The sequence below is a fragment of the Ascidia mentula genome, chromosome 8, assembly GCF_947561715.1.
Source record: "Ascidia mentula chromosome 8, kaAscMent1.1, whole genome shotgun sequence".
Lineage (NCBI taxonomy): Eukaryota > Metazoa > Chordata > Ascidiacea > Phlebobranchia > Ascidiidae > Ascidia > Ascidia mentula.
In genome coordinates, this window is record NC_138573.1 from 17,365,171 (window position 1) to 17,385,913 (window position 20,743).

Consider the following 20,743-nt stretch of genomic DNA (forward strand, 5'->3'; position numbering starts at 1 on the left):
TTTAATATAATTACTGATATGCGGTCTTAAATAGTGGCGCACCCGCCCAGAATCGCAATTGTTCTGTGAAGTCCAATACATGAGCCATTCAACTATTACATTGTGAAGTTTCACACCTGTTTGATCATCGGATCCAGAGTTGTAGCTGTTTTACTAATATCACTAGACATCAGAAAATGGCCTTGTCAACAGAGTTACCGCCAAGACAACTGATAGGCAGAGGATGATGCTTCAAGCCCCAAACCGGTCACATAGAATGGAACCAAATATCACGAAGCAGTCATGCAACAATTATCTGCATGTCCAATACTTAATTACATGACACAGGTGTTAATTAATCAACATCCAAAGGCCAATTAGGGGGCATGCATTGTGGCAGGAAATTATGAACATTTCAACACCATGAAAATTACATGAGAATTGTGTTATTAACTTGCATACAAGACCATGCAATGCATTTATTTGCTTAAAATCAATTGATAAACCAAACTAGGAGCTACTTTATTGGTAAAATAGTAGCACATACCCAGAATATGTTGAAAATTGCTTCGGTTTCAATGGCGTGAGCAGTGAATCTGTTCGGATGAAGCACCATTCATATGGTGATGGACCACTTCTCTCTGGGGTAATAAATATAGCTCAGAGTTAAATAAGTAATTTAGTTAATTAATTATGACAACGTAAAGTGTAGTAACATTTGATTTGAGGAATTGCAAGCGTTATTATTAAGCCAAATTGATATTGGGAAAAAGACAGCTTATGCAAAAATGCCATGATAAATGAAGAAAAATCATCAAAGCTCTGTGGTAAAATCAACCCGGAATGTGTTGTGGACCGTTCATGCATAGAATTCATGCTCTTAAACCAATTTTTTGGGCCATTTAAATGCCTGTGATTGAAGGACTGGCCACACATATTCATGCACATAAAGCACTGGAAAAATGTTTTTTTGTCACTAGGTGGCAATAAGTGACTGGAGATGCTTGAAAACCTTTCCATGTTCCTCGAAATACATAAACTTACGAATTTAAGCTTAAATTTGACACACATTGCGCAGTTTACAAAATGGCTAATTTCCCTTAAGGCCGCATATCAGTATTAAATCCCAAAAATCTAGTTTTGAAGGCTATCACCATTAATACCCATACTGAGTGATTTGCTTTTTTGCCAACAACAATTCCTGTGGTCAGTGACCCATGAAGATCTACTGGTACTATTCATAGAGAAAAAAAATTGATTGCAGCTGCATCCGCCAAAACACAGCAAGGATCTGAGGAGCCTCCAGGAGGATCTTTTGTCCTATAGGATAGCAAAAACAGTCCCAGGGGGCAACCAAAGCAACTTTCCTGTGACAATTTTTTTTGCCATTGCGTAGAAAAGGGTTAGGGCCAACATTAAATTGCAAATTGGATGAGGTTTTTGTGATTCATTTTTTCGCAAAACCATCTTACATTTTTTTGCAGCCAATTTAGCTAAAATAATGACTAATCGGGGGCCTAAAAGACCCCTAGGTGGTGCTTTAAGCAACTATCTTGCAACTAATTTTCACCTTACTGCGTAGCCAAGAGGAGGGCCTAACATAAAATCACAAATTAAGGTATACTTCTGTGATTCAATTTTGAGCTACATCCCCTTGAACATTTTGGTGGTTTTTCAATTAAACTTTTCACAGCACCCTGCACCAAACGTCTGACTGACTGAGAAGAGCAAAAAATGCACTAAAACTGCACTAAACACGCTGAAAATCGCCCTGGCTACACCACGTGACTTCTTGCTCATTCAACCAGAAAATTGACCCCAACGCATCACCGGTTGCCTTGTGACGGAACTGAGACTATCTATGACGCAGGAGTACAAGACGGGCATTCCCCGCGGGCAAAACTATTTTAATATAATTACTGATATGCGGTCTTAAATAGTGGCGCACCCGCCCAGAATCGCAATTGTTCTGTGAAGTCCAATACATGAGCCATTCAACTATTACATTGTGAAGTTTCACACCTGTTTGATCATCGGATCCAGAGTTGTAGCTGTTTTACTAATATCACTAGACATCAGAAAATGGCCTTGTCAACAGAGTTACCGCCAAGACAACTGATAGGCAGAGGATGATGCTTCAAGCCCCAAACCGGTCACATAGAATGGAACCAAATATCACGAAGCAGTCATGCAACAATTATCTGCATGTCCAATACTTAATTACATGACACAGGTGTTAATTAATCAACATCCAAAGGCCAATTAGGGGGCATGCATTGTGGCAGGAAATTATGAACATTTCAACACCATGAAAATTACATGAGAATTGTGTTATTAACTTGCATACAAGACCATGCAATGCATTTATTTGCTTAAAATCAATTGATAAACCAAACTAGGAGCTACTTTATTGGTAAAATAGTAGCACATACCCAGAATATGTTGAAAATTGCTTCGGTTTCAATGGCGTGAGCAGTGAATCTGTTCGGATGAAGCACCATTCATATGGTGATGGACCACTTCTCTCTGGGGTAATAAATATAGCTCAGAGTTAAATAAGTAATTTAGTTAATTAATTATGACAACGTAAAGTGTAGTAACATTTGATTTGAGCAATTGCAAGCGTTATTATTAAGCCAAATTGATATTGGGAAAAAGACAGCTTATGCAAAAATGCCATGATAAATGAAGAAAAATCATCAAAGCTCTGTGGTAAAATCAACCCGGAATGTGTTGTGGACCGTTCATGCATAGAATTCATGCTCTTAAACCAATTTTTTGGGCCATTTAAATGCCTGTGATTGAAGGACTGGCCACACATATTCATGCACATAAAGCACTGGAAAAATGTTTTTTTGTCACTAGGTGGCAATAAGTGACTGGAGATGCTTGAAAACCTTTCCATGTTCCTCGAAATACATAAACTTACGAATTTAAGCTTAAATTTGACACACATTGCGCAGTTTACAAAATGGCTAATTTCCCTTAAGGCCGCATATCAGTATTAAATCCCAAAAATCTAGTTTTGAAGGCTATCACCATTAATACCCATACTGAGTGATTTGCTTTTTTGCCAACAACAATTCCTGTGGTCAGTGACCCATGAAGATCTACTGGTACTATTCATAGAGAAAAAAAATTGATTGCAGCTGCATCCGCCAAAACACAGCAAGGATCTGAGGAGCCTCCAGGAGGATCTTTTGTCCTATAGGATAGCAAAAACAGTCCCAGGGGGCAACCAAAGCAACTTTCCTGTGACAATTTTTTTTGCCATTGCGTAGAAAAGGGTTAGGGCCAACATTAAATTGCAAATTGGATGAGGTTTTTGTGATTCATTTTTTCGCAAAACCATCTTACATTTTTTTGCAGCCAATTTAGCTAAAATAATGACTAATCGGGGGCCTAAAAGACCCCTAGGTGGTGCTTTAAGCAACTATCTTGCAACTAATTTTCACCTTACTGCGTAGCCAAGAGGCGGGCCTAACATAAAATCACAAATTAAGGTATACTTCTGTGATTCAATTTTGAGCTACATCCCCTTGAACATTTTGGTGGTTTTTCAATTAAACTTTTCACAGCACCCTGCACCAAACGTCTGACTGACTGAGAAGAGCAAAAAATGCACTAAAACTGCACTAAACACGCTGAAAATCGCCCTGGCTACACCACGTGACTTCTTGCTCATTCAACCAGAAAATTGACCCCAACGCATCACCGGTTGCCTTGTGACGGAACTGAGACTATCTATGACGCAGGAGTACAAGACGGGCATTCCCCGCGGGCAAAACTATTTTAATATAATTACTGATATGCGGTCTTAAATAGTGGCGCACCCGCCCAGAATCGCAATTGTTCTGTGAAGTCCAATACATGAGCCATTCAACTATTACATTGTGAAGTTTCACACCTGTTTGATCATCGGATCCAGAGTTGTAGCTGTTTTACTAATATCACTAGACATCAGAAAATGGCCTTGTCAACAGAGTTACCGCCAAGACAACTGATAGGCAGAGGATGATGCTTCAAGCCCCAAACCGGTCACATAGAATGGAACCAAATATCACGAAGCAGTCATGCAACAATTATCTGCATGTCCAATACTTAATTACATGACACAGGTGTTAATTAATCAACATCCAAAGGCCAATTAGGGGGCATGCATTGTGGCAGGAAATTATGAACATTTCAACACCATGAAAATTACATGAGAATTGTGTTATTAACTTGCATACAAGACCATGCAATGCATTTATTTGCTTAAAATCAATTGATAAACCAAACTAGGAGCTACTTTATTGGTAAAATAGTAGCACATACCCAGAATATGTTGAAAATTGCTTCGGTTTCAATGGCGTGAGCAGTGAATCTGTTCGGATGAAGCACCATTCATATGGTGATGGACCACTTCTCTCTGGGGTAATAAATATAGCTCAGAGTTAAATAAGTAATTTAGTTAATTAATTATGACAACGTAAAGTGTAGTAACATTTGATTTGAGCAATTGCAAGCGTTATTATTAAGCCAAATTGATATTGGGAAAAAGACAGCTTATGCAAAAATGCCATGATAAATGAAGAAAAATCATCAAAGCTCTGTGGTAAAATCAACCCGGAATGTGTTGTGGACCGTTCATGCATAGAATTCATGCTCTTAAACCAATTTTTTGGGCCATTTAAATGCCTGTGATTGAAGGACTGGCCACACATATTCATGCACATAAAGCACTGGAAAAATGTTTTTTTGTCACTAGGTGGCAATAAGTGACTGGAGATGCTTGAAAACCTTTCCATGTTCCTCGAAATACATAAACTTACGAATTTAAGCTTAAATTTGACACACATTGCGCAGTTTACAAAATGGCTAATTTCCCTTAAGGCCGCATATCAGTATTAAATCCCAAAAATCTAGTTTTGAAGGCTATCACCATTAATACCCATACTGAGTGATTTGCTTTTTTGCCAACAACAATTCCTGTGGTCAGTGACCCATGAAGATCTACTGGTACTATTCATAGAGAAAAAAAATTGATTGCAGCTGCATCCGCCAAAACACAGCAAGGATCTGAGGAGCCTCCAGGAGGATCTTTTGTCCTATAGGATAGCAAAAACAGTCCCAGGGGGCAACCAAAGCAACTTTCCTGTGACAATTTTTTTTGCCATTGCGTAGAAAAGGGTTAGGGCCAACATTAAATTGCAAATTGGATGAGGTTTTTGTGATTCATTTTTTCGCAAAACCATCTTACATTTTTTTGCAGCCAATTTAGCTAAAATAATGACTAATCGGGGGCCTAAAAGACCCCTAGGTGGTGCTTTAAGCAACTATCTTGCAACTAATTTTCACCTTACTGCGTAGCCAAGAGGCGGGCCTAACATAAAATCACAAATTAAGGTATACTTCTGTGATTCAATTTTGAGCTACATCCCCTTGAACATTTTGGTGGTTTTTCAATTAAACTTTTCACAGCACCCTGCACCAAACGTCTGACTGACTGAGAAGAGCAAAAAATGCACTAAAACTGCACTAAACACGCTGAAAATCGCCCTGGCTACACCACGTGACTTCTTGCTCATTCAACCAGAAAATTGACCCCAACGCATCACCGGTTGCCTTGTGACGGAACTGAGACTATCTATGACGCAGGAGTACAAGACGGGCATTCCCCGCGGGCAAAACTATTTTAATATAATTACTGATATGCGGTCTTAAATAGTGGCGCACCCGCCCAGAATCGCAATTGTTCTGTGAAGTCCAATACATGAGCCATTCAACTATTACATTGTGAAGTTTCACACCTGTTTGATCATCGGATCCAGAGTTGTAGCTGTTTTACTAATATCACTAGACATCAGAAAATGGCCTTGTCAACAGAGTTACCGCCAAGACAACTGATAGGCAGAGGATGATGCTTCAAGCCCCAAACCGGTCACATAGAATGGAACCAAATATCACGAAGCAGTCATGCAACAATTATCTGCATGTCCAATACTTAATTACATGACACAGGTGTTAATTAATCAACATCCAAAGGCCAATTAGGGGGCATGCATTGTGGCAGGAAATTATGAACATTTCAACACCATGAAAATTACATGAGAATTGTGTTATTAACTTGCATACAAGACCATGCAATGCATTTATTTGCTTAAAATCAATTGATAAACCAAACTAGGAGCTACTTTATTGGTAAAATAGTAGCACATACCCAGAATATGTTGAAAATTGCTTCGGTTTCAATGGCGTGAGCAGTGAATCTGTTCGGATGAAGCACCATTCATATGGTGATGGACCACTTCTCTCTGGGGTAATAAATATAGCTCAGAGTTAAATAAGTAATTTAGTTAATTAATTATGACAACGTAAAGTGTAGTAACATTTGATTTGAGCAATTGCAAGCGTTATTATTAAGCCAAATTGATATTGGGAAAAAGACAGCTTATGCAAAAATGCCATGATAAATGAAGAAAAATCATCAAAGCTCTGTGGTAAAATCAACCCGGAATGTGTTGTGGACCGTTCATGCATAGAATTCATGCTCTTAAACCAATTTTTTGGGCCATTTAAATGCCTGTGATTGAAGGACTGGCCACACATATTCATGCACATAAAGCACTGGAAAAATGTTTTTTTGTCACTAGGTGGCAATAAGTGACTGGAGATGCTTGAAAACCTTTCCATGTTCCTCGAAATACATAAACTTACGAATTTAAGCTTAAATTTGACACACATTGCGCAGTTTACAAAATGGCTAATTTCCCTTAAGGCCGCATATCAGTATTAAATCCCAAAAATCTAGTTTTGAAGGCTATCACCATTAATACCCATACTGAGTGATTTGCTTTTTTGCCAACAACAATTCCTGTGGTCAGTGACCCATGAAGATCTACTGGTACTATTCATAGAGAAAAAAAATTGATTGCAGCTGCATCCGCCAAAACACAGCAAGGATCTGAGGAGCCTCCAGGAGGATCTTTTGTCCTATAGGATAGCAAAAACAGTCCCAGGGGGCAACCAAAGCAACTTTCCTGTGACAATTTTTTTTGCCATTGCGTAGAAAAGGGTTAGGGCCAACATTAAATTGCAAATTGGATGAGGTTTTTGTGATTCATTTTTTCGCAAAACCATCTTACATTTTTTTGCAGCCAATTTAGCTAAAATAATGACTAATCGGGGGCCTAAAAGACCCCTAGGTGGTGCTTTAAGCAACTATCTTGCAACTAATTTTCACCTTACTGCGTAGCCAAGAGGCGGGCCTAACATAAAATCACAAATTAAGGTATACTTCTGTGATTCAATTTTGAGCTACATCCCCTTGAACATTTTGGTGGTTTTTCAATTAAACTTTTCACAGCACCCTGCACCAAACGTCTGACTGACTGAGAAGAGCAAAAAATGCACTAAAACTGCACTAAACACGCTGAAAATCGCCCTGGCTACACCACGTGACTTCTTGCTCATTCAACCAGAAAATTGACCCCAACGCATCACCGGTTGCCTTGTGACGGAACTGAGACTATCTATGACGCAGGAGTACAAGACGGGCATTCCCCGCGGGCAAAACTATTTTAATATAATTACTGATATGCGGTCTTAAATAGTGGCGCACCCGCCCAGAATCGCAATTGTTCTGTGAAGTCCAATACATGAGCCATTCAACTATTACATTGTGAAGTTTCACACCTGTTTGATCATCGGATCCAGAGTTGTAGCTGTTTTACTAATATCACTAGACATCAGAAAATGGCCTTGTCAACAGAGTTACCGCCAAGACAACTGATAGGCAGAGGATGATGCTTCAAGCCCCAAACCGGTCACATAGAATGGAACCAAATATCACGAAGCAGTCATGCAACAATTATCTGCATGTCCAATACTTAATTACATGACACAGGTGTTAATTAATCAACATCCAAAGGCCAATTAGGGGGCATGCATTGTGGCAGGAAATTATGAACATTTCAACACCATGAAAATTACATGAGAATTGTGTTATTAACTTGCATACAAGACCATGCAATGCATTTATTTGCTTAAAATCAATTGATAAACCAAACTAGGAGCTACTTTATTGGTAAAATAGTAGCACATACCCAGAATATGTTGAAAATTGCTTCGGTTTCAATGGCGTGAGCAGTGAATCTGTTCGGATGAAGCACCATTCATATGGTGATGGACCACTTCTCTCTGGGGTAATAAATATAGCTCAGAGTTAAATAAGTAATTTAGTTAATTAATTATGACAACGTAAAGTGTAGTAACATTTGATTTGAGCAATTGCAAGCGTTATTATTAAGCCAAATTGATATTGGGAAAAAGACAGCTTATGCAAAAATGCCATGATAAATGAAGAAAAATCATCAAAGCTCTGTGGTAAAATCAACCCGGAATGTGTTGTGGACCGTTCATGCATAGAATTCATGCTCTTAAACCAATTTTTTGGGCCATTTAAATGCCTGTGATTGAAGGACTGGCCACACATATTCATGCACATAAAGCACTGGAAAAATGTTTTTTTGTCACTAGGTGGCAATAAGTGACTGGAGATGCTTGAAAACCTTTCCATGTTCCTCGAAATACATAAACTTACGAATTTAAGCTTAAATTTGACACACATTGCGCAGTTTACAAAATGGCTAATTTCCCTTAAGGCCGCATATCAGTATTAAATCCCAAAAATCTAGTTTTGAAGGCTATCACCATTAATACCCATACTGAGTGATTTGCTTTTTTGCCAACAACAATTCCTGTGGTCAGTGACCCATGAAGATCTACTGGTACTATTCATAGAGAAAAAAAATTGATTGCAGCTGCATCCGCCAAAACACAGCAAGGATCTGAGGAGCCTCCAGGAGGATCTTTTGTCCTATAGGATAGCAAAAACAGTCCCAGGGGGCAACCAAAGCAACTTTCCTGTGACAATTTTTTTTGCCATTGCGTAGAAAAGGGTTAGGGCCAACATTAAATTGCAAATTGGATGAGGTTTTTGTGATTCATTTTTTCGCAAAACCATCTTACATTTTTTTGCAGCCAATTTAGCTAAAATAATGACTAATCGGGGGCCTAAAAGACCCCTAGGTGGTGCTTTAAGCAACTATCTTGCAACTAATTTTCACCTTACTGCGTAGCCAAGAGGCGGGCCTAACATAAAATCACAAATTAAGGTATACTTCTGTGATTCAATTTTGAGCTACATCCCCTTGAACATTTTGGTGGTTTTTCAATTAAACTTTTCACAGCACCCTGCACCAAACGTCTGACTGACTGAGAAGAGCAAAAAATGCACTAAAACTGCACTAAACACGCTGAAAATCGCCCTGGCTACACCACGTGACTTCTTGCTCATTCAACCAGAAAATTGACCCCAACGCATCACCGGTTGCCTTGTGACGGAACTGAGACTATCTATGACGCAGGAGTACAAGACGGGCATTCCCCGCGGGCAAAACTATTTTAATATAATTACTGATATGCGGTCTTAAATAGTGGCGCACCCGCCCAGAATCGCAATTGTTCTGTGAAGTCCAATACATGAGCCATTCAACTATTACATTGTGAAGTTTCACACCTGTTTGATCATCGGATCCAGAGTTGTAGCTGTTTTACTAATATCACTAGACATCAGAAAATGGCCTTGTCAACAGAGTTACCGCCAAGACAACTGATAGGCAGAGGATGATGCTTCAAGCCCCAAACCGGTCACATAGAATGGAACCAAATATCACGAAGCAGTCATGCAACAATTATCTGCATGTCCAATACTTAATTACATGACACAGGTGTTAATTAATCAACATCCAAAGGCCAATTAGGGGGCATGCATTGTGGCAGGAAATTATGAACATTTCAACACCATGAAAATTACATGAGAATTGTGTTATTAACTTGCATACAAGACCATGCAATGCATTTATTTGCTTAAAATCAATTGATAAACCAAACTAGGAGCTACTTTATTGGTAAAATAGTAGCACATACCCAGAATATGTTGAAAATTGCTTCGGTTTCAATGGCGTGAGCAGTGAATCTGTTCGGATGAAGCACCATTCATATGGTGATGGACCACTTCTCTCTGGGGTAATAAATATAGCTCAGAGTTAAATAAGTAATTTAGTTAATTAATTATGACAACGTAAAGTGTAGTAACATTTGATTTGAGCAATTGCAAGCGTTATTATTAAGCCAAATTGATATTGGGAAAAAGACAGCTTATGCAAAAATGCCATGATAAATGAAGAAAAATCATCAAAGCTCTGTGGTAAAATCAACCCGGAATGTGTTGTGGACCGTTCATGCATAGAATTCATGCTCTTAAACCAATTTTTTGGGCCATTTAAATGCCTGTGATTGAAGGACTGGCCACACATATTCATGCACATAAAGCACTGGAAAAATGTTTTTTTGTCACTAGGTGGCAATAAGTGACTGGAGATGCTTGAAAACCTTTCCATGTTCCTCGAAATACATAAACTTACGAATTTAAGCTTAAATTTGACACACATTGCGCAGTTTACAAAATGGCTAATTTCCCTTAAGGCCGCATATCAGTATTAAATCCCAAAAATCTAGTTTTGAAGGCTATCACCATTAATACCCATACTGAGTGATTTGCTTTTTTGCCAACAACAATTCCTGTGGTCAGTGACCCATGAAGATCTACTGGTACTATTCATAGAGAAAAAAAATTGATTGCAGCTGCATCCGCCAAAACACAGCAAGGATCTGAGGAGCCTCCAGGAGGATCTTTTGTCCTATAGGATAGCAAAAACAGTCCCAGGGGGCAACCAAAGCAACTTTCCTGTGACAATTTTTTTTGCCATTGCGTAGAAAAGGGTTAGGGCCAACATTAAATTGCAAATTGGATGAGGTTTTTGTGATTCATTTTTTCGCAAAACCATCTTACATTTTTTTGCAGCCAATTTAGCTAAAATAATGACTAATCGGGGGCCTAAAAGACCCCTAGGTGGTGCTTTAAGCAACTATCTTGCAACTAATTTTCACCTTACTGCGTAGCCAAGAGGCGGGCCTAACATAAAATCACAAATTAAGGTATACTTCTGTGATTCAATTTTGAGCTACATCCCCTTGAACATTTTGGTGGTTTTTCAATTAAACTTTTCACAGCACCCTGCACCAAACGTCTGACTGACTGAGAAGAGCAAAAAATGCACTAAAACTGCACTAAACACGCTGAAAATCGCCCTGGCTACACCACGTGACTTCTTGCTCATTCAACCAGAAAATTGACCCCAACGCATCACCGGTTGCCTTGTGACGGAACTGAGACTATCTATGACGCAGGAGTACAAGACGGGCATTCCCCGCGGGCAAAACTATTTTAATATAATTACTGATATGCGGTCTTAAATAGTGGCGCACCCGCCCAGAATCGCAATTGTTCTGTGAAGTCCAATACATGAGCCATTCAACTATTACATTGTGAAGTTTCACACCTGTTTGATCATCGGATCCAGAGTTGTAGCTGTTTTACTAATATCACTAGACATCAGAAAATGGCCTTGTCAACAGAGTTACCGCCAAGACAACTGATAGGCAGAGGATGATGCTTCAAGCCCCAAACCGGTCACATAGAATGGAACCAAATATCACGAAGCAGTCATGCAACAATTATCTGCATGTCCAATACTTAATTACATGACACAGGTGTTAATTAATCAACATCCAAAGGCCAATTAGGGGGCATGCATTGTGGCAGGAAATTATGAACATTTCAACACCATGAAAATTACATGAGAATTGTGTTATTAACTTGCATACAAGACCATGCAATGCATTTATTTGCTTAAAATCAATTGATAAACCAAACTAGGAGCTACTTTATTGGTAAAATAGTAGCACATACCCAGAATATGTTGAAAATTGCTTCGGTTTCAATGGCGTGAGCAGTGAATCTGTTCGGATGAAGCACCATTCATATGGTGATGGACCACTTCTCTCTGGGGTAATAAATATAGCTCAGAGTTAAATAAGTAATTTAGTTAATTAATTATGACAACGTAAAGTGTAGTAACATTTGATTTGAGCAATTGCAAGCGTTATTATTAAGCCAAATTGATATTGGGAAAAAGACAGCTTATGCAAAAATGCCATGATAAATGAAGAAAAATCATCAAAGCTCTGTGGTAAAATCAACCCGGAATGTGTTGTGGACCGTTCATGCATAGAATTCATGCTCTTAAACCAATTTTTTGGGCCATTTAAATGCCTGTGATTGAAGGACTGGCCACACATATTCATGCACATAAAGCACTGGAAAAATGTTTTTTTGTCACTAGGTGGCAATAAGTGACTGGAGATGCTTGAAAACCTTTCCATGTTCCTCGAAATACATAAACTTACGAATTTAAGCTTAAATTTGACACACATTGCGCAGTTTACAAAATGGCTAATTTCCCTTAAGGCCGCATATCAGTATTAAATCCCAAAAATCTAGTTTTGAAGGCTATCACCATTAATACCCATACTGAGTGATTTGCTTTTTTGCCAACAACAATTCCTGTGGTCAGTGACCCATGAAGATCTACTGGTACTATTCATAGAGAAAAAAAATTGATTGCAGCTGCATCCGCCAAAACACAGCAAGGATCTGAGGAGCCTCCAGGAGGATCTTTTGTCCTATAGGATAGCAAAAACAGTCCCAGGGGGCAACCAAAGCAACTTTCCTGTGACAATTTTTTTTGCCATTGCGTAGAAAAGGGTTAGGGCCAACATTAAATTGCAAATTGGATGAGGTTTTTGTGATTCATTTTTTCGCAAAACCATCTTACATTTTTTTGCAGCCAATTTAGCTAAAATAATGACTAATCGGGGGCCTAAAAGACCCCTAGGTGGTGCTTTAAGCAACTATCTTGCAACTAATTTTCACCTTACTGCGTAGCCAAGAGGCGGGCCTAACATAAAATCACAAATTAAGGTATACTTCTGTGATTCAATTTTGAGCTACATCCCCTTGAACATTTTGGTGGTTTTTCAATTAAACTTTTCACAGCACCCTGCACCAAACGTCTGACTGACTGAGAAGAGCAAAAAATGCACTAAAACTGCACTAAACACGCTGAAAATCGCCCTGGCTACACCACGTGACTTCTTGCTCATTCAACCAGAAAATTGACCCCAACGCATCACCGGTTGCCTTGTGACGGAACTGAGACTATCTATGACGCAGGAGTACAAGACGGGCATTCCCCGCGGGCAAAACTATTTTAATATAATTACTGATATGCGGTCTTAAATAGTGGCGCACCCGCCCAGAATCGCAATTGTTCTGTGAAGTCCAATACATGAGCCATTCAACTATTACATTGTGAAGTTTCACACCTGTTTGATCATCGGATCCAGAGTTGTAGCTGTTTTACTAATATCACTAGACATCAGAAAATGGCCTTGTCAACAGAGTTACCGCCAAGACAACTGATAGGCAGAGGATGATGCTTCAAGCCCCAAACCGGTCACATAGAATGGAACCAAATATCACGAAGCAGTCATGCAACAATTATCTGCATGTCCAATACTTAATTACATGACACAGGTGTTAATTAATCAACATCCAAAGGCCAATTAGGGGGCATGCATTGTGGCAGGAAATTATGAACATTTCAACACCATGAAAATTACATGAGAATTGTGTTATTAACTTGCATACAAGACCATGCAATGCATTTATTTGCTTAAAATCAATTGATAAACCAAACTAGGAGCTACTTTATTGGTAAAATAGTAGCACATACCCAGAATATGTTGAAAATTGCTTCGGTTTCAATGGCGTGAGCAGTGAATCTGTTCGGATGAAGCACCATTCATATGGTGATGGACCACTTCTCTCTGGGGTAATAAATATAGCTCAGAGTTAAATAAGTAATTTAGTTAATTAATTATGACAACGTAAAGTGTAGTAACATTTGATTTGAGCAATTGCAAGCGTTATTATTAAGCCAAATTGATATTGGGAAAAAGACAGCTTATGCAAAAATGCCATGATAAATGAAGAAAAATCATCAAAGCTCTGTGGTAAAATCAACCCGGAATGTGTTGTGGACCGTTCATGCATAGAATTCATGCTCTTAAACCAATTTTTTGGGCCATTTAAATGCCTGTGATTGAAGGACTGGCCACACATATTCATGCACATAAAGCACTGGAAAAATGTTTTTTTGTCACTAGGTGGCAATAAGTGACTGGAGATGCTTGAAAACCTTTCCATGTTCCTCGAAATACATAAACTTACGAATTTAAGCTTAAATTTGACACACATTGCGCAGTTTACAAAATGGCTAATTTCCCTTAAGGCCGCATATCAGTATTAAATCCCAAAAATCTAGTTTTGAAGGCTATCACCATTAATACCCATACTGAGTGATTTGCTTTTTTGCCAACAACAATTCCTGTGGTCAGTGACCCATGAAGATCTACTGGTACTATTCATAGAGAAAAAAAATTGATTGCAGCTGCATCCGCCAAAACACAGCAAGGATCTGAGGAGCCTCCAGGAGGATCTTTTGTCCTATAGGATAGCAAAAACAGTCCCAGGGGGCAACCAAAGCAACTTTCCTGTGACAATTTTTTTTGCCATTGCGTAGAAAAGGGTTAGGGCCAACATTAAATTGCAAATTGGATGAGGTTTTTGTGATTCATTTTTTCGCAAAACCATCTTACATTTTTTTGCAGCCAATTTAGCTAAAATAATGACTAATCGGGGGCCTAAAAGACCCCTAGGTGGTGCTTTAAGCAACTATCTTGCAACTAATTTTCACCTTACTGCGTAGCCAAGAGGCGGGCCTAACATAAAATCACAAATTAAGGTATACTTCTGTGATTCAATTTTGAGCTACATCCCCTTGAACATTTTGGTGGTTTTTCAATTAAACTTTTCACAGCACCCTGCACCAAACGTCTGACTGACTGAGAAGAGCAAAAAATGCACTAAAACTGCACTAAACACGCTGAAAATCGCCCTGGCTACACCACGTGACTTCTTGCTCATTCAACCAGAAAATTGACCCCAACGCATCACCGGTTGCCTTGTGACGGAACTGAGACTATCTATGACGCAGGAGTACAAGACGGGCATTCCCCGCGGGCAAAACTATTTTAATATAATTACTGATATGCGGTCTTAAATAGTGGCGCACCCGCCCAGAATCGCAATTGTTCTGTGAAGTCCAATACATGAGCCATTCAACTATTACATTGTGAAGTTTCACACCTGTTTGATCATCGGATCCAGAGTTGTAGCTGTTTTACTAATATCACTAGACATCAGAAAATGGCCTTGTCAACAGAGTTACCGCCAAGACAACTGATAGGCAGAGGATGATGCTTCAAGCCCCAAACCGGTCACATAGAATGGAACCAAATATCACGAAGCAGTCATGCAACAATTATCTGCATGTCCAATACTTAATTACATGACACAGGTGTTAATTAATCAACATCCAAAGGCCAATTAGGGGGCATGCATTGTGGCAGGAAATTATGAACATTTCAACACCATGAAAATTACATGAGAATTGTGTTATTAACTTGCATACAAGACCATGCAATGCATTTATTTGCTTAAAATCAATTGATAAACCAAACTAGGAGCTACTTTATTGGTAAAATAGTAGCACATACCCAGAATATGTTGAAAATTGCTTCGGTTTCAATGGCGTGAGCAGTGAATCTGTTCGGATGAAGCACCATTCATATGGTGATGGACCACTTCTCTCTGGGGTAATAAATATAGCTCAGAGTTAAATAAGTAATTTAGTTAATTAATTATGACAACGTAAAGTGTAGTAACATTTGATTTGAGCAATTGCAAGCGTTATTATTAAGCCAAATTGATATTGGGAAAAAGACAGCTTATGCAAAAATGCCATGATAAATGAAGAAAAATCATCAAAGCTCTGTGGTAAAATCAACCCGGAATGTGTTGTGGACCGTTCATGCATAGAATTCATGCTCTTAAACCAATTTTTTGGGCCATTTAAATGCCTGTGATTGAAGGACTGGCCACACATATTCATGCACATAAAGCACTGGAAAAATGTTTTTTTGTCACTAGGTGGCAATAAGTGACTGGAGATGCTTGAAAACCTTTCCATGTTCCTCGAAATACATAAACTTACGAATTTAAGCTTAAATTTGACACACATTGCGCAGTTTACAAAATGGCTAATTTCCCTTAAGGCCGCATATCAGTATTAAATCCCAAAAATCTAGTTTTGAAGGCTATCACCATTAATACCCATACTGAGTGATTTGCTTTTTTGCCAACAACAATTCCTGTGGTCAGTGACCCATGAAGATCTACTGGTACTATTCATAGAGAAAAAAAATTGATTGCAGCTGCATCCGCCAAAACACAGCAAGGATCTGAGGAGCCTCCAGGAGGATCTTTTGTCCTATAGGATAGCAAAAACAGTCCCAGGGGGCAACCAAAGCAACTTTCCTGTGACAATTTTTTTTGCCATTGCGTAGAAAAGGGTTAGGGCCAACATTAAATTGCAAATTGGATGAGGTTTTTGTGATTCATTTTTTCGCAAAACCATCTTACATTTTTTTGCAGCCAATTTAGCTAAAATAATGACTAATCGGGGGCCTAAAAGACCCCTAGGTGGTGCTTTAAGCAACTATCTTGCAACTAATTTTCACCTTACTGCGTAGCCAAGAGGCGGGCCTAACATAAAATCACAAATTAAGGTATACTTCTGTGATTCAATTTTGAGCTACATCCCCTTGAACATTTTGGTGGTTTTTCAATTAAACTTTTCACAGCACCCTGCACCAAACGTCTGACTGACTGAGAAGAGCAAAAAATGCACTAAAACTGCACTAAACACGCTGAAAATCGCCCTGGCTACACCACGTGACTTCTTGCTCATTCAACCAGAAAATTGACCCCAACGCATCACCGGTTGCCTTGTGACGGAACTGAGACTATCTATGACGCAGGAGTACAAGACGGGCATTCCCCGCGGGCAAAACTATTTTAATATAATTACTGATATGCGGTCTATAACGTAACGCCTACAGCATTTTTTCAGTATTTAAATTATAACAAAACCACAAAATTTTCATGTGATACGTTGTTTTATTGAACGAAAACTGCTCAGTTTAATTCTCAGGCGTTCATCAATTTTGCTAATTTCAGTATTTTGGGATTTACCCCAGCATATCTCATTTTCTTCGAACCTTTTGAACCAGGGTCATTTATTCCTTCAATGAATCTGCAAAAAGGACTCAAAGATTGAACACAATGCAGAAATAAACATGTTGTGTGTGTTTATTTGCAAATAAACACTGAACAAAGGTAAATAAAACCGCTCAAGTACAAGCATGATAATGTAGTAGCCAGTATTTATTATGGTACCCACCTCTGGATAAATTCCAAAGTGCTTTCAGCTGCTTTTGGATAGCTGATGTTGTAAATGTAGAAATGGCAGAAGAAACTGGCAACTGCCAACAAGAAGTTGTTTGTGGAGTGGATAACAACCTTATCCACAGCCACCATCACTTTTTCACACATTGCTGGAGAGTCACCTAAAGAGAGAACAAAATTGTAAACAGAACAAAACAAACCACAAAGCAAAATGAAACTACTTTCTGACATTTTCCAAAGTAAAACTTACCAAACACAATCAAAAAAGGTGTAGGTGGTATTTCTTCCAAAATATTTTCTAACATGAAATCATCCTGCACACAGAAGTTAACTTTAGTTAAGAAAAAGTTTCCAATTTTCTTTGCAAGCACACCTTGTAGCACATTATGACAGATTCCTTTTTTTCCTTAAAGTAGGCTGCCAACAAAGACAGCACCTCCATGGACTGGGCTTCTTTGCTGCCCAGTTGAGAACATTGCAGTTTTATGGACCCAATTAATTCACAAATTGATGGAGATTTAACTTTTTTCAAACATCTAAACAGCAAGGGTTAAAAAGCATGTTAACCTTCAAAATGAAAAAAAAATACTATTTATACCTGTATATCTGCATTGATCCTTTGAAAAGCTTCATTGGTAAAGTTGCTTGTGTGTTTGGTCTTCCCATCAAGGTATCATAGTGGTCAAATATGACTAGTGGTTCATGGAGAAATGGCCATTCTTTTAAAACATTTGTGATACTTGTTCCTGTGTTAATGATCTCCCGTTGTTGAGAGAATGTCAATCGCATAACTTTTAAAGCCTCATCCTTGTCAGGATGTGCCTTTGAAAATTCTTTCATAAGCCATGTTTTTGTTAAGTTGCTATCACAATCGTTCACGACTGGTTCCCAATTTTTTGTACCATATGGTCGTTTCAGTGTACCTTGAATTGATTTTCCAATTATATTTTGCTTGCGAAGCTGATTTTCCCATCGGTAATACAGTTGGTTGGTTAATGTGTTATGGCCATTGCCAATGCAAACATCTCCAATGACATCTTTAAATGAAGAGGGGTATTTTTTCACAATTTGAAATGCAATTCTCTCTAAATTTTTCCTTCCTGGCCTTTGTGTAATCTAAAACATTAGGTGTTTTAAACATGGTTGTTCAAACTACTTTACCATGTTAATGAACATTATTACTGCCCAATTAATTTTGCTTACTTTCATAACATCATCGATGCAAGCATGTATAAGTTCTCTAGTTTGGTTATGGTTGGTAATTTCTTTGTTTTCCAAAATACTCATAAGAAGAGGTGAGCATTTTTTCCAAGGCACTTTAAAGTCATACACCCACTGCCAATCATCACAGCTTCCTTCTGATGAGCATGGTTCGGTAGAAGTTTCTGAACATGTTTCTGAAAAAAGTTTTAGTAAATTAATTTTCATGTATGTATATATACAGCCAACAACAATCAAACTCACCCAGATTATTTCCAGCTTTAATTAATTTTCTTGCCTGAACAATATTAAATTGGCCAAGCAAGTCTGCCAGTTCAACATGTTCAAAATCCTGCAATTTTAGCACACCAAGATTTTCCAAAAACGTAGAACATTTTTCAAGCAAAGTGGCATCTTTGCCAAGTTCAGGAAGTATCTTCAGTAAAGTTGCATTCATCGTTTTTTTTTTAATTTGCACTTAACTCTTCCAAAAATTAAAGAACAGTTTGCTTTAACACAAAGAGCTTTTGCCCATCAATGTGGTAAACGTAAAAAGGAAACTTGCAAGCAAGGTTTTCAAATGCGACACATTCCACACAACAAGGTTTTGCGATTAAATGATGTACACCATACTGGGGATAAAAGTTAGAACAATATTTTCGAACAACATACATCACTTTACTTTCAAAAATAAACATAGCAAGTATGCAGCCAACATACAAATTTAAATCATGTTTTGACATAATCACATACATGCCAATTTCAAACAAAATATTTTCAACTTTCACTGATTTACCCAATGTGCAATGTAAAATATTATATCCACCCAACTTTATATTATTTACAATTTCAGAGGAAAACGTAACATTTCTATTAATTATCTCAACATTTGAGTCAAAATAGCCAGTCTCAAGCAGGCATGACTGCAACAATTGGTGACTGTGTGCCAAAGAATAACATACGTTGATGAAATTTTTGGAATGACGGATTACATTTTTAAAATAAGAGTGTTTACTTTCGAATCGCAATGTGGATGTATAACAAATTGGGCCAAATTGCAAAATAGTCCAAGGGTAATGTTGTAAGTAATGATGCTTGGGGCGTAAAGGCACTTTGGGAAAAAAATGTGTTCTGTATTCCAAATATTCAGATATTAAAGAATCTAAATGGCATACGGCATTTACATCTAAATGACAAGACACAATTATCTGAACAATAGAACGCAAGCACATAACAAGTTTCCAAATTGCATTCTCTGTGTCAACAATTTTATCAAAAATCAGTAGGGGAAACATTCTTAGCATACACCAGTTTTGTGATGCATTTCCTATCAAACGTTTGCCGACAGAAGATAATTTTACTGGTTTTGAAAGGGCATCCAGGGCGTTGAATTTAAACGACTGTATTCTGCTTAAAAAATCCAAAGTAAACCATTTATGATTTACAAAATATGCAATGTAAAGCATTAGGTCATACTGTACAACACCTTCAAAAACATCATGAGCTGTACATGGGGGCAAACCAGGGGAAGCAACATGAAAATACTGCATGTCATTCAAAATGCTTCCCTTCAATCCGTTACTATTTTCCATGTGCAAATTGTCATATATTGATTTAGTGTAAAGTGTTTTTGTACATGCATGGTCTGTGGAAAACTCTGTACGAGTTATGGTACAATATCTACAAAAATAGGTGGAGGAACTAAAGTTTGTTGTAAAACCACCAAGCCAGTGACTTCCTAGATTGTCACCACATACACATAACAGGCTGCCACGCACATTAAACCCAACACCAACATCAATACCAGTGGTCTCCAAAGTTTTTAAGTCATCAAGCAATGGTTTAAATAACATGCTTTTGTTTTCCTCATTAACATTGGCCTCTTTGCACAATAAAACCAATTGAAAACAATCTATTTTTGATCGGTTACATGGATACAAATTCTGCAGGGTATAATACACAGCCAAAATCTTGTGCTTTCGTTTGGCGGAACCCAAAGGATTGACAATTTCAAATGCATCTTGGTATAAAATGATTTTTAGTGAATATCTGTCATTTTGAAAAAGTGGATTTGACTGAAATATTTTTCCATCTGAAAAGTCATGAAAACCTTCAAAGTGTACCAAGGGGTTCAAAAATTGTTGCTTAACTTTTTCATCCTTAAAAAATGTTTTCAAAGTGTCCAGA

General features: G+C 38.1%; 1 protein-coding gene and 1 pseudogene across 1 annotated transcript in view; both read right to left on the reverse strand.

Moving 5' to 3' along the window:
- Positions 1–20,743, reverse strand: part of LOC145910304 (uncharacterized) — a 133,752-nt gene that overhangs the window by 68,401 nt on the left and 44,608 nt on the right. The window lies entirely within an intron of this gene.
- Positions 17,099–19,013, reverse strand: LOC145912138 (uncharacterized; annotated as a pseudogene).